The following is a 15,000-nucleotide window of genomic DNA, read 5'->3' on the forward strand; positions in this document are numbered from 1 at the left end:
CTATTAGCATTCACACACCATTAGCAGCAGGCATGTGGTGGTTAGAACCCACTGTGACCCATTAGTATAAAGCACAACATGCAGGCAGTTGACATAGCATGTGGTTGGAGCCCACATTTACCATTAGCATTGAGTGGCGACCACTACTCGCATTTAACGTGTAGCAGTTGGATTACATTACATTAACTAACACATTCATCCAAAGCGACTTACAGGGTTTTTTAAGTACAGGGTATTGGTCTCAGTTCCTGGAGCAGTATGGGGTAAGGTGCAGTGCTCAAGGGCACCTCAGCCATGGCCATGCTTCGGCCATTTGCATTGGCTTGCACCAAAAAGGTTGCTAGCATAACATGTGGCATTTGGATCCTACTGTGATATTAGCATAGCATGTGGCTGTTGGAGCCCACTGTGGACATCTGTGTGTGCAACTGCTTCTCATTGCTTGTTGCTAATCGCTCCACAGTGAGCTTACGTAATTACAGGCCTCTGGGGAGAAGCAAGCAGTCCAGGAGAGCTCCAGGGCCTGGAAGGAGCTACCCCTTTCTATCGCCAAATAAAAGTATATCCCAGAGACTGTTAGATACAGACTGTTAGTTACCTGCCTGGTTTCTGCCTGGCAGAGAGAGTTCATTGATTGGCCACTTTTGTAAGTCGTATGATAGTGTCTGTAAACTTGCATTGTCTTTCCTTCTGTCTAGCGTCCATGGTAGGCTACTGTATTATCTTCACCAACACAATTAATTGCCCTCTGGGATTAAATTAAAGTGTCTTGAGCTGACTTGCCACAGTGATGTGTCCCTTGCAGGTACTGATAGTGATGCTTGTGTTCAGCAGAGCTGTAGCCCACAGGGTTCCCACTGGTGCTTGAATTCCTTGAAAATGCTTGAATTTCAATGTAGTGTTTTCAAGGTTGTGAAAATGCTTGAATTTTTGGTGAAGTGCTTGAAAATGCTTGAAATTTGTATCAAGTCAAACTCAATAAACCAAGTAATAGAAGTAAATTTAAATAAATCTGAGGGAGTGAGATGTCAGATGGGATTTGCCATTCGACAGCTGAAAATTGATTAGAATGCAGGAAATCGCATCTTAAAAACACAGAATTTTCTGGAGGAGAAGCCCCACACCCCCCTTCCATGGTGGTGACCCCCCTGGTGCCCCATCATACCAAAAGTTTCTAGAAAAAGCCTGTTGTCTCTTCGTGATACACCTGTATCTTTTTATCTTGACATTGCATCATTGATGTTTCATGGTGAGCATGTGTGTTGCTGCGCTTCCCATGACCATCATCCTGACATGGGCAAACACAACTAATAGGCAACCTATTTTTGTGCTTGAAAACTTAAAAATTGGTGCTTGAAAGTGCTTGAAAAGTGCTTGAATTTGATCATGAAAAAGGAATGGGAACCCTGAGCCCAACACCCATACATGTCAATCATTGTTCTACCTGTGTGCCACCTCTACTTGTGTGCAGTGGTGGCAGAGTACACCAGTTATGTACTTGAGTAAAAGTACAGTTACCTTGCCTTGAAAAATACTCAAGTAAAAGTGAAAGTATTCACCTCACTTTTTTACTTGAGTAGAAGTACAATAGTATCTGCCGTCAAAAATACTTAAGTACTAAAAGTAAAAAGTAAAAACTTAAAAATGAAGCCTTTGGTGCAATTTTAATATTTAAGTGTTGTAGGCCTAGATTGGTCATATCTAATTAAATATCCTCTGATTTGCATAGGCTATACCATACCAACATGTTAGAACTAGGCCATAACAGGCCTCAGAAACACTGTGGAGTAAGTCCATGGATGTTATAGCATCAGAAGTTCATTTTCACCTCTCTAAACATTTAATACTGACCCTAACATGCCCAAAAGAACACATGAAAGGGCCATTAATATTAAGAATGATTAGGCTGAAATTGAGTCCAGTATAGGCCTACTTATTTGTGACAGCAAGGAGTTAGAGTAGTAGCCAATAAAGTACTTTATGTTTAATTTTTGTTATAATTATGGTTTTGGTAGACCTCTTCTTCTTCTTGTTGTTGTTATTATGTAGTGTTTGGTTATGTTAAGGTTGGCTTAGGCCTATGTATGGACAAACAGACTTCTTGCGATTCTAAGCTACCTTTAAAGATAGGAACATCTTCATATACTTGTAATGGTCTCTATTTGCTAGATGCCAATGATTTGCAATAGCCTACTTGATACAACTTAATTGGAACACTTATCTGTCTGATCATGAAAAAGCCTTTTGTGCCTGTGCACATCACTGGGCCAATATTTAGCCAAAGTCCACTTTTTTCTCTTTTTTTTACTTTGTTACTGTTGTTTTTTACAACCTCACTTTGGTGGTATTGCCAGTGCTTTTCATATCCACTGTAGCCTACTGACCTGACTTAAGGGAAAGGATACATGTTGCAAGGATACATGTTGCATGTAGCCTCACTTTGCAACATATGGTGGGCATGGCAATCCTCATGTAAAGATACAAACCCTTTACACAAGCCTCTTTTCCATAAAGTTGAAGCAAATCATTTTTTGGTGACAGGGGAGTCTATTAGACAAGTAATTGATATCCCCAACTACTTCAGAAAATACTGCAATGTATTGAGGGGAAAGAATGCTATCACGGAGTTGTGCGCCTGGATGGTTTGGAATAAGCAGCATGTTTAGGCATCCTACTTGACTCAAGAAACCAACACGCTACAAAAGCGGCAATTATGTGACTCTATTGTAAGCCATAACACAGATATAACACAGTAAGTCAAATAAGCAGTAGGGCCTACATTAAGTATCAATTCGCTGATTATTCAGTTCAAACGCGAAGCCTATCTGACAAATTTCGTCTTGTCAGGCGAGTGCAGCCTGCGAGCTAAACCTCTCCCCCCTCACACAACGAATACGACGTGCAGATTAATACACTCTAACAACGTTATTGTCGCCTGCTTTATTGTTTTGCTGTGCTTTCCGCATGTTACTAGAAAGTACCGTTTCTTCTTATTTCAATTCGGACACATCAGTGGTCTTGCTCTGCTCGCTTTCCTTCTAAAGCTAATTCTGTACAGTAGAGCTTGTTGTCACGTGACACATTACAACCAATCACAATGGCGAATCTCTGAGTCTGCCAATCGGATTCAGTTTCACTTTCTTCACACAAGCGTGAAATCTCAGATTTCATTTGACCAGGGCATTAAAAATGAATTAATTCACCTGCCGTGTATCGCCTTAAATAAAAAAAAAAGGAACGAGTAAGGAACGAGTGTTTCTGTAAATGTAACGAAGTGAAAGTACTAAATTTCGCTTTGAAATGTAGTGAAGTAAAAGTAAAAAGTCTTACCAAATAAAAATACTTGAGTAAAGTATGAAAGTATGAAAATGTTACTTAAGTACAGTAACGAATTACATTTACTTCGTTACTGTCCACCACTGCGTGTGTGCCGCTAGTATGTGGGAGGCTACTTTAATATATCTACTGTTTCTGTTTTATTTTAAGCCAACACATTATTAACCCCTTAAGAAACAGCCCCTGTTATAAATTAGCTGTTACCAGAATGGCAATGACCAGATCGTAATGTATTACTAAAGGCACTGTGCACTGTCATGGTGGTGTAGTACTATGGTAGTTACTTCACTTTTTTCAGTGACTACTCCAATGTTCCAGTTGTGGAACAGTGTGTGTAAAGGGGCTACAGGAATGACTAGAAATCCTGTTGATGTTATTGTTACACCTTGGTCTTTCCAGGAAGTGACAGTTTGGTGGTAAATGCCCCACGACATCAGCTCTATTCACACCATATCTTAGAATAGATCCTCAAACACAGGTCACGGCTGAGACTGCAGGCTCATGCTGACACTTTTTACCGCAGGGACCGGGAGAAAGTCATGTGACAGGGCACTGACACCCAATATGTGTGTGTGTGCGTGTGTGTGTGTGTGTGCGTGCGTGTGCGTGTGTGTGTGTGTGTGTGTGTGTGTGTGTGTGTGTGTGTGTGTGTGTGTGTGTGTGTGTGTGTGTGTGTGTGTGTGTGTGTGTGTGTGTGTGTGTGTGAGAGTAAAAGAGAGAGCGTCGGCGTGTGTATGTAAACTGATGTAAGGCATTTTGCTATACTCAATACTGCAATGTGCAATTGTATTAGGTCTTTGTCTATCTGTCTTGTGTCTATGTATCTACGTAAGCTGTCAGACACCTTAATTTCCCTCGGGATTAGAAAAAGTGCTCTACTCTACGCTACTTTACATGTAATGTAATCAGGACCCTGTCCCCTTCTCTATCTGGGCCTGGGCCAATTGCCTGATTTGCCCCCCCCCCTTTGTCTGTGTCCCTGGTTGCAATAGTCAAGTCAGAGAATCGTATATGAGAGTGAGATCAAGCAGGCGGGTTCTTTTCCGGTATCCACAGAATCTTGAGGTAGAGAATAAATGGAGTACCCGTAGCGCTGTAGATGACGGTAGCGCACGTCTTGTGCAAATACCACGAAAAGAGAAGAAGAAGGAGAGACAACGCCCCCTTAGGAGACCCAATTTTGAGCACACGCTTTTGCATTGAGTGGGCGTGTTTCGATTCCTCTTACTATATCCAACCTCTTGGTCAAGTCATTTCACTCCGAATGAGGAGAATAGAGAGGAGGGCAGCAGGCTTCCCTTGCTCTCTGCTGCTGGGTCGATGGTCCCCCATTTGCAGTGACAACAACAGGAGTGGACGGGAGTGACGGGTGTGCTGGACAGAAATAAGATCAGGAAACAAGAGAGGAGAAGATAAGGTGAGCAGCACTGAGAGGTGGTAAGAGAAGTCGGGGACATGACATGGGTGTTTTGTTTTTGTGTGTGTGTGTGTGTGTGTGTGTGTGTGTGTGTGTGTGTGTGTGTGTGTGTGTGTGTGTGTGTGTGTGTGTGTGTGTGTGTGTGTGTGTGTGTGTGTGTGTGTGTGTGTGTGTGTGTGTGTGTGTGTGTGTGTGTGTGTGTGTGCGTGCGTGTGTGCGTGCGTGCGTGCGTGTGTGTGTGTGTTAGTTTATGTGGAGTGTGTCGTGTGTAACAAAGAGAGAGTCAAATGGTGAGAGAGGTAGAAGAAATGAAACAAATGAACCTCAGACTGAGCACGGCAGAGTCAATGAGACTCTGAGTCAATGAGAGATGCAGAGAGAAAGAGCTCAATAGAATGAATGAGATGGAGATATAGAGGGAGACAGAGAGAGTGAGAAAATTAAACACAACCAGAGAGACACACAGAGAGAAAGAGAGGGTTATAGAGAATGAAAGAGATAGACATGGGGAGAAAGAGAGAGAGAGAGAATGAAAGAGACAGACATGGGGAGACAGAGAGAGAGAGGGGGAGAGAGAGAGAGAGAGAGAGAGAGAGAGAGAGAGAATGAAAGAGGCAGACATGGGGAGAAAGAGAGAGAGAGTGAGAGCATGAAAGAGATGGAGAGGGACAGAGATCAGTGCTGGCGTTGTTCCTCCCAGGCCAGAATGGATGAGCTCTCTTCTTATTCATAGCCAATCCCCTCTCCTTTCCTTTCCACACCAGCTTCCCTCCTCTTCCCATCTGCCTCACTCTCCATCAGTCGCCCTCCAACGTTTCTTCTCTCTCTACCTCTCTCTTTCTCTCTCTCTCTCTCTCTCTCTCTCTCTCTCTCTCTCTCTCTCTCTCTCTCTCTCTCTCTTTGTCTCTCTCTTTATCTCTCTCTCCCCCTCACGCTCTCTCTCTCTGTCTCTCTCTCCCTCTCCCTCCCCCTCTCTCTCTCTGTCTCTCTCTCTCCCCCGCTCTCTCTCTCTCTCTCCCTCTCGCTCCCTCGCTCTTTCTCCACTGTTCTCTCTCTCTCTGTCTCTCTGTCTCTGTCTCTGTCTCTCTCTCTCTCTCTCTCTCTCTCTCTCTCTCTCTCTCTGTGGCCATTCATCAGCATCCTGATGGTGTGTCAGGAGAGAGGACAGAGAGGCGATAATCAGCAGATGGGGGATCGTATAGAGTCTCATTAGCCAGGCCATACCCTCCTAGTGACGCAACACCTTCGGCCTTGTTTCTAGTCAGGCCAAGAGCAATGTAAAAATCCTTTCTGATCTCCTGAAAAATCAGGAACTCCACCCACTTTGGCGGAAACCAATCAACTTTGAGCAGCTCCAATGGCCATGGGTAGAGGCGGGTCAACTATCCTGTTTGGAAAACATTAATTGTTATGGTCTTGGTCAGACCATCTCGAAGAGATTTGAAAGTCATTGATAATCAGGCTAAGTAGCATAGCCATCACATAGCATACCCCTTCCCTGACATGCTGTAGTAGCATATTGATTGCAAACCTATAATAAAAGTATAAACATTGTTATTTGTACAGACCTGTCAATTTAACCATGCAGCTCAATGTGCTTCAGCAGTATGATAGGAACCCAAAGTGGGTAAATGTTGGGGGCGACGTAGCTCAGTGGGCTGGTGCACTGCACCTAGGGAAGCTGATAAGAGGGAACAAAGGGTTCAGGTGTCCTGGGCCTAAGGAGATGAGGGGCCCATACATTGAATGTATTGGGTGGGGGGCCCTTTCAGATTACTTTGTCCTGGGCCTAGCCAAAGCTGTCAGCGGCCCTGGCTGCACCATTAGGGGTCAAACATACCAAAGCCGAACGGAACGGACGTGTGACGAACATGGTCTTTCTGCTTAGTTTTGGCCGGTGTGTTTTTCTCTACCTTTCACACTGACCGCGTCGGCGTGCGCAGCCAGTCCTGTTCAAAACCCCCCCACAGCCAAATCTAGCGTGGTACTTTGCCATTCATTTGAATGAGACACGCCGGTCGCCGGCGTGAAAAATACGCTCAAGTTCTATTTTCCAACTGCAGCGCGGCGCGGAGCCGGCTCCCGTGCCGCTGACGCCCGACTACCGCCAGTTGGGTAACACTTTATAATAATGTCTGCTCAGTAAAGACTTAGTAAATAATTTACTAATGATGAACGAAACATTAACAAATATTTGTATCATTAACTAAGTTTTAATAATGCTTTATAAAATATCTACAAATAATATATACAAGATTTTACATACCTTATAGCAGAGTATTTCATTCATTTACAAGCAATTTGTAAATGTTTGATAAATATTAACATAACATTTCCTGGTCATTTACAAACATTTGTTAACATTTCCCAGTCATTTACAAACATTTGTTAATGTTTTGTTCATCAATAGTTAATTATTTATTAAGTCTTTATAAAGCTTTTTTGCATCCATTATTGTAAAGTGTTACCGCCGGTTGCTGTGTAAGGACAGATATGTTTTAATGTATTTTCACCGATGCCGGTAAAAGTCGCGGCCGTTCCGCGTAAGACCCTTACACCGGTAACCTGGATTGGATACTATCCCGAGGTGATTTCCCAATATATCTCTCCTCACTCATTCCCTGTCTCTCTCACTGTAATAAATAATAACAATAAATGTGTAAAAGCTCAGAACATATTTTTTTAAAAGTCGGAGAGCAAGACATTTTGTACCAAGTCACGGCTAGTCACTGTCCCCAGAAAGAACCAGTCGTGAGAAAAATCTTCTTTTCAGTTTTGTTTGGTTTGATATTTGTAGGAAGAGATCCCCTCAGGCAGAACTGCAGTCCCCAAGGTATGGGCTGTTAGAGGGATGGCAATGGGTAGTCCATGAGGTCATATGATGGGTTGTTACAAGTTGGCAAGGGTGAAATGAAGACAGCCATGGCCTAGTGGTTAGAGAGGTGAGCTTAAGATAAGAGGGTCGCAGTTTCGATTCCCAACCTAACCCTCCATCGATGGCTGAAGTGCCCTTGAGCAAAGGCACCTAACCCCACATTGAATTAAAAAGGTTGCCCATCCCTGCTCTAGAAGATGTTAAAGTGACTCTCTAAGTGTTGACTTAGCACTGCTGTTTTTACTGTGTGAAGCTTAGTATAACACCTAGTAGCCAAAAGCTTCCCATCCCACTGCACATGCATGCTCTTACAAGTAGCAGTGTCATATTCCACTGCAAATGCATGGGCGCTCGTAGACTAGAAACATAACCTTCACAATCCGTTGCAAATGCAGGAGTTTAGTCGCCAAACATTCACATCCCTCTGCAGACACAGGCAGCCTTTAGTAGCTGAAAGCTCCGAGTTTTACATATGCCAACACGGCACACTACATTTTTCTGCCTTTGAGAGAACATCAAGAGAGCAAGCGAGAAAATTGAGGGGGTGGGGGGATGAAAATGAGCGAGCAAGGAATGGAGCAGAGAGAGAGGAAGGGGGGAGAACAAGCCTGCAATGGAGGGAGCAAGTGAAAGAGAGAGAGAGAGAGAGAGAGAGAGAGAGAGAGAGAGAGAGAGAGAGAGAGAGAGAGAGAGACAGAGAGTGTGTGTGTGTGAGAGAGAGAGCTCTAGCAGGGAGCCATAATTCTATGTCTTAACAGGAGCGGGCAGCAGTCAAGGTCTAGTGCTACGTTTATATGCAGCAGGAGTACACACGGGTAAAATGCACACACACATACACACACACACACACACACACACACACACACACACACACACACACACACACACACACACACACACACACACACACACACACACACACACACACACACACACACACACACACAAACTCACAGTCACGGACACACACACACACAAACAAACGCACACACACAGAGACACACACACACACACACACACACACACGCGCACACACACACACACACACACACACACACACACACACACACACGCACATGCACACGCACACGCACACGCACACGCACACGCACACAGCCAGCAAGAAATCAGAGCCGTTCATTGTGTGTTTGTGCGCAACTTCCTCTCAGCCGGCAGGTGATCCAGCGGAGTCCAGCCACATCAACATGACAAAGTACCATGCGAGTAGGAAACCCATAATGTAGCAGCAAACACACGCGCGCACACACACACACACACACACACACACACACACACACACACACACACACACACACACACACACACACACACACACACACACACACACACACACACACACTGAATAACTCAACAACCATGGGATGGGAAAAAGAAACTGCTCCTCAAAACAGTGCTCCGAGAGGAGAGGCAGCACATGCATGAAAATACACGAGAGAGAAAAGGATAGAGCAGGAAAGAGTGAAACAGTGTGTGTGTGTTTGGGGGGTGGGGGGGCGTGTAGAAAGAAAGACAGAGAAGAAGATGGGAAGAGAGAGAGAGACAGAGGGAGTGAAATGAAGAAAGGAAATAGGTGAAGAGAAAGGGAGATTGAAGATGGATGGATGGATGAATGAACAGAATATGGATGGAGGGGTAGACAGATAATACAAAGAGAGAAATGTTTTAGATGTTTGAGATGTTTTAGTCCTGATAAGTATCACTTCAAATGCAACACTTTCAAAATCTCAACTGGCAAATAGTACACAATGATAATGACTGTGAATTACAGTACAGTCCATTGATTTTGTACCATGTAGGCTACCATGATTGCTCCTCGCTCGAAGGCCAGCTCGAAACACCTTGGAAGCAGTCATGGGCAAAATGGGTTCATTAGTTACAATCTAGCTAGTGCCGCGTCACCTGGTTGAATTGAACAGGTAAAACAAGGTCATTTGGAATATGTAGCACTGGATTGTAACCAAATCTATTTTGCACATCACTGCTCAGGGGTATCATGGAAGTGACATGGTACAGTATCTGCACACAGAACGGATCAGTCGTGGCAGACTAGTTAAGGAGATGGACTTTACGTAGATCAGAGGGTTGCAGGTTCGAATCTCAACCTTCCACTCCCTTCCTCACTCCATGGCCCTTGAGCAAGGCACCTGACCCCACACTGCTCCAGGGTCTGTAACCAATACCCTGTACTTAAAATAACTGTAGGTTGCTTTGGAAAAAAGCATCAGCCAAGTGTATTGTAAAACAAAATAAACGGGAAAAAATAAGTGACTCCTACTGTAGAGCGGTAGGGATATAGCGGTGAAACTCATCACAAAGCGTGTAGCGAGGCTATGATGTCAGAAACCAAATATAGGGACACAGAGTCATCACCACACTCCCCCTCAAGTGCAGCTTAGGACCTTAGGTACGCACAAGGTCACTTTACATTATAAAAAAACAGGAGCAAATAAAGTTAAAGGAAAAAAAGTAGCAATGCAGTAATGCGGCATGATAACAAAGTCAGAGTGGCTTGATACTGTCCTTGTTTACGTAACTCCCCGGGCTGGCTCAGGTCACCATGGCGACCGAGAGAGAGAGAGAGAGAGAGAGAGAGAGGGATAGAGGGAGGGAGGAAGGAGAGCTAAAAAGACAGTTATGACTCAACGCTGTCGGAACGCCTCTCAGAACACGAGTGCACTTCTTTTTTTTTCGCCCCCTAACTGCATTCCATGACAAGAAGGAAAAAATTACGGCCGTGTCATAGTGTGTGTGTGCTGTGCGTGTGTGCGTGTGTGCGTGCGTGCGTGCGTGCGTGTGCGTGTGTAAGTAATATTATGTCCACATCTCAGAGGTGTGATTATGCATAATTTTCATGACAGCAGATTAGAAAAGTGTGCCCGATACCTGTGAATTAAAATGCCACAGAAAACAGAGCTAATCCATGTGAAAAGTGAGAGAGAAAGGGAGAGAGAGCGGGGGGGGCATGTTTAAGTATGCTTGTGAGTAGCAGTGTGTGTGTGTGTGTGTGTGTGTGTGTGTGTGTGTGTGTGTGTGTGTGTGTGTGTGTGTGTGTGTGTGTGTGTGTGTGTGTGTGTGTGTGTGTGTGTGTGTGTGTGTGTGTGTGTGTGTGTGTGTGTGCTTGGTAGGTGGCTCTTGCGTAACAGGCATTCAATGGTAAACCACATCTGGAGGGGGGGAGCTGGCTTGTCTCCTCAGCTGCACTCGTTTTTGGGCTTCATCACTTCCACCATACAGAATCCACAGCCTGAATCCAGAGTAGCACACACCCCCTCCCCACAGATACACCCCATCATCCAAACCTTGGAGCATCCCCTCCCCACAGATACACCCCATCATCTGAACCTTGGAGCACGCACCCCCTCCCCACAGATACACCCCATCATCTGAACCTCGGAGCATCCATCCCATAACAGATACACCCATCATCTGAAACTTGGAGCATGCATCCTGTCTCCACAGAAACACCCCATCATCCAAACCTTGGAGCACCCATCCCCTCCCCACAGATACACCCCATCATCCAAACCTTGGAGCACCCACCCCCTCCCCACAGATACACCCCATCATCCAAACCTTGGAGCACCAATCCCCTCCCCACAGATACACCCCATCCCCACAGATACACCCCATCATCCAAACCTTGGAGCACGCACCCCCTCCCCACAGATACACCCCATCATCTGAACCTTGGAGCACGCACCCCCTCCCCACAGATACACCCCATCCCCACAGATACACCCCATCATCCAAACCTTGGAGCATCCATCCCCTCCCCACAGATACACCCCATCATCCAAACCTTGGAGAAGCCATCCCGTTAGATACACCCATCATCCAAACCTTGGAGCACCCATCCCATAACAGATACACCCCATCATCCCAACCTTGGAGCATCCATCCCAACAGATACACCCCATCACTAGTAGGCTATGGTAGGTCTTGATGTTATGAAATTAGGCTATGTTACAATCACTTCATTCAATGGTAAACCACATCTGGAGAGAGGGAGCTGCCTTGTCTCCTCAGCTGCACTCGCCTGAATCCAGAGTAGCACGCATCCCCTCCCCACAGAAACACCCCATCATCCAAACCTTGGAGCACGCATCCCCTCCCCACAGAAACACCCCATCATCCAAACCTTGGAGCACGCATCCCCTCCCCACAGAAACACCCCATCATCCAAACCTTGGAGCACCCATCCCCTCCCCACAGATACACCCCATCATCCAAACCTTGGAGCACGCATCCCCTCCCCACAGAAACACCCCATCATCCAAACCTTGGAGCACGCACCCCCTCCCCACAGATACACCCCATCACCTGAACCTTGGAGCATCCATCCCGTCTCCACAGAAACACCCAATCACTAGTATAGGCTATGGCAGTGGTTCCCAACCTATGGGTCGGGACCCAACTTACGGGTCGCCAGAGATCCACAGTGGGTTGCGAAGCCCTCTTGGTTTCATTTTAATACCACATACTGTATAGTCCATGTTGAATAAGTGACAAAGCATTTAAACTAATATATGCATAGAAGCAACAAAATGTAATACATTAAACATTTATTCTATATTTGACTGAAGACAAATTGTAAATGATAATGAGTTTTCGCCGGAAACAGAGTATCATGTGACTCCCTCTTGTGCGGGCGCTCGCACGGGTGGGTCACCACAGCTTACAACGGTCAAAATATGGGTCCCTGAAGAAAAAGGTTGGGAACCAGTGGGCTATGGTACCGTAGGTCTTGATGTTAGGAAATTAGACTATGCTACTGTACAATCACTTCCAGACTAACTAACACTTTATTGTAGTTTTATAGGACTATTTTACTGTGTGTGTGTGTGTGTGTGTGTGTGTGTGTGTGTGTGTGTGTGTGTGTGTGTGTGTGTGTGTGTGTGTGTGTGTGTGTGTGTGTGTGTGTGTGTGTGTGTGTGTGTGTGTGTGTGTGTGTGTGTGCGCGTGCACACTTTCTCACATGAACCCAATTGGAGCAGTGCGGCATCCTCCAGAGCTGGTGTGGGAATGTGGGAATGTGTATGTGTGTGTATGTGTATTCTGAAAGCGCTTTGAGTGAACTTCACAGTTGTGATACTGTGCTGTATAAATACATGTTGTATTATTGTATTGTATCATCCAAGCCTTGCAGTACCCTACCCCTTCGCTCACCTCCCCCATATTTTATGTATATATACTGTCTAGCTAGCTCCACAGCACTCATTTCCAACTCTGTAAAACCCACCAGACCTCCTAGAGGCACAGCCCCCACCCCCACATAGCCTACATTACGTATATTTTTTCTCCTGTCTTCCACTGGCTCTATCAAGCCAAGGCTGCTGCTAAGGTCCTGAAGGCCCTAAGCATAACTGGTCAGGAGCCCCCCTCATAATTAAATAATAATAATAATAATAGTCTACTAACTAATAAATATATGTTTTGTAATTCAATACTTTTTCATGATGTTTTTTTTAAAGGGACACTGTGCAGGAAATGGTCAAAAAAGGTACTGCAACTATGCTGCTTATTGAAATTGGGCTGCCTATTGCCAAATTTGATCTTTACATGAAATTTTCCTAAGTATTAAACAAATATTTTCTAGTATGGTCCAAGTACAGTCATTTTTGCAGATAAAAATAGCTATTTTTGGAAATTCAAAATGGCGGACCATGGAGAAGATCCCCCTTTTCATGTATGAAAAGTGCAATTTCTCCAGTCATAATGAATACTTAGGATTTGATGATGGTGGTAAGTATTCATGAAAAAGGTAACATTAGTGAATGGGCAGCATGCATTCTGGAAATAAACAACTAAAAATCTCACACAGTGTCCCCAAGTCAATCTCGATTTAAGAGGCCCCATTTTGGGGCCAAAGTGGTTGGTGCCCTGAGCACTGGTTGGTGCCCTAAGCACTCTGTGTACTCTGCCTATGTCTAGCGGTGGCCCTGTATCCAACCAGGGGTGAGTTTCTCAAAAGGGAAGTTGTTAGCCTGTTAGCAACTTCGGTAGTTGCCAATGGGAAAATGCATTGAAAGCAATGAAGTAGCTAATGTAGTAAGCAACTTTGGTTTCGAGAAATTCACCCCAGGACTGCACAGTTATCTCCACACCATGTCTCTTCATGCGTGACTTTCCGCACTGGCTATTACAGAGAAGCCTTGGCCTTCTCCTCTCTCTCTCTCTCTCTCTCTCTCTCTCTCTCTCTGTCTCTCTCTCTCTCTCTCTCTCTCTCTCTCTCTCTCTCTCTCTCTCTCTCCCTCTCTCTCTCTCTCTCTCTCTCTCTATCTCTCTCTCTCATATTCTACCTCCAGGTCCAAGCATTATAGTTGGCTTTTCTATTTTATTCTATTCTCTCTTTTTTTTTTGTTGCTTTCCCCCCACGACTGCCTTGGGCACGCCTGCTGACTTAGTCCCATAATATTATTACATCACACCTTCTCAGACTTATCTAAAGCCAATGATCTTCTTACTGTAGCTATTTCCCCCTGTCTTTTTGCATTTTTTCCTTGTCATAATCTTCTTTTATTTATCTATTTTTTACTGCAAATTTTTCCATGCATATATGATCACTAAAACAAGACGAAGTCATGCTGAACTTCCAGGTAAGTAAGTTTCCTCTCACCCTCAGAGGGGTTGGAAGGGCAGGGGAAGTTTTTTTTTTTCTGGGATCAAGCAGCACAAAAAGTTCAAAACATAAAGTGCTGAGCTTTATACAATGAGCGAGCAGCATGCATATATTTTCTCAGCTTAATTTCAAGCCTGCGTGAGATTTTGTCCTGCAATGGAGGATGGAGGAAGGGAGGAGTGTGTGTGTGTGTGTGTGTGTGTGTGTGTGTGTGTGTGTGTGTGTGTGTGTGTGTGTGTGTGTGTGTGTGTGTGTGTGTGTGTGTGTGTGTGTGTGTGTGTGTGTGTGACATTGTACTCGTGTGTGCGTGTGCTTGCGTTCTTGCTTGTGTGTGTGTGAATGTACGCATGCGCATGTGTGTGTGTGTGCGTGCATGTGTGTGTGTGTGTCTGTTTGCGTGTGTGTGTGTTTGTGTGTGTGTGTGTGTGTGTGTGTGTGTGTGTGTGTGTGTGTGTGTGTGTGTGTGTGTGTGTGTGTGCGTGTGTGTGTGTGTGCGTGTGTGTGTGTGTGCGTGTGTGTTTTTGTGTGTATAGGATTTGCATCCGGCGGTGGATGTGTTTGAAATAATAGATTAGTGAATGAAACAGTGAGTGGTGCGAGCGACGGGCACTTTGATGATTTCCCCATGCTGTGTTTTTATCTCTCAGCCATGGCCAGCTGTTTATTCTGGCAGTCAGTCAAACGCAAGGTTGGGAACACCTGACATGAAGGTAAATTGATAAATAATAACCG

Source organism: Engraulis encrasicolus, chromosome 14 (assembly GCF_034702125.1).
Source record: "Engraulis encrasicolus isolate BLACKSEA-1 chromosome 14, IST_EnEncr_1.0, whole genome shotgun sequence".
Lineage (NCBI taxonomy): Eukaryota > Metazoa > Chordata > Actinopteri > Clupeiformes > Engraulidae > Engraulis > Engraulis encrasicolus.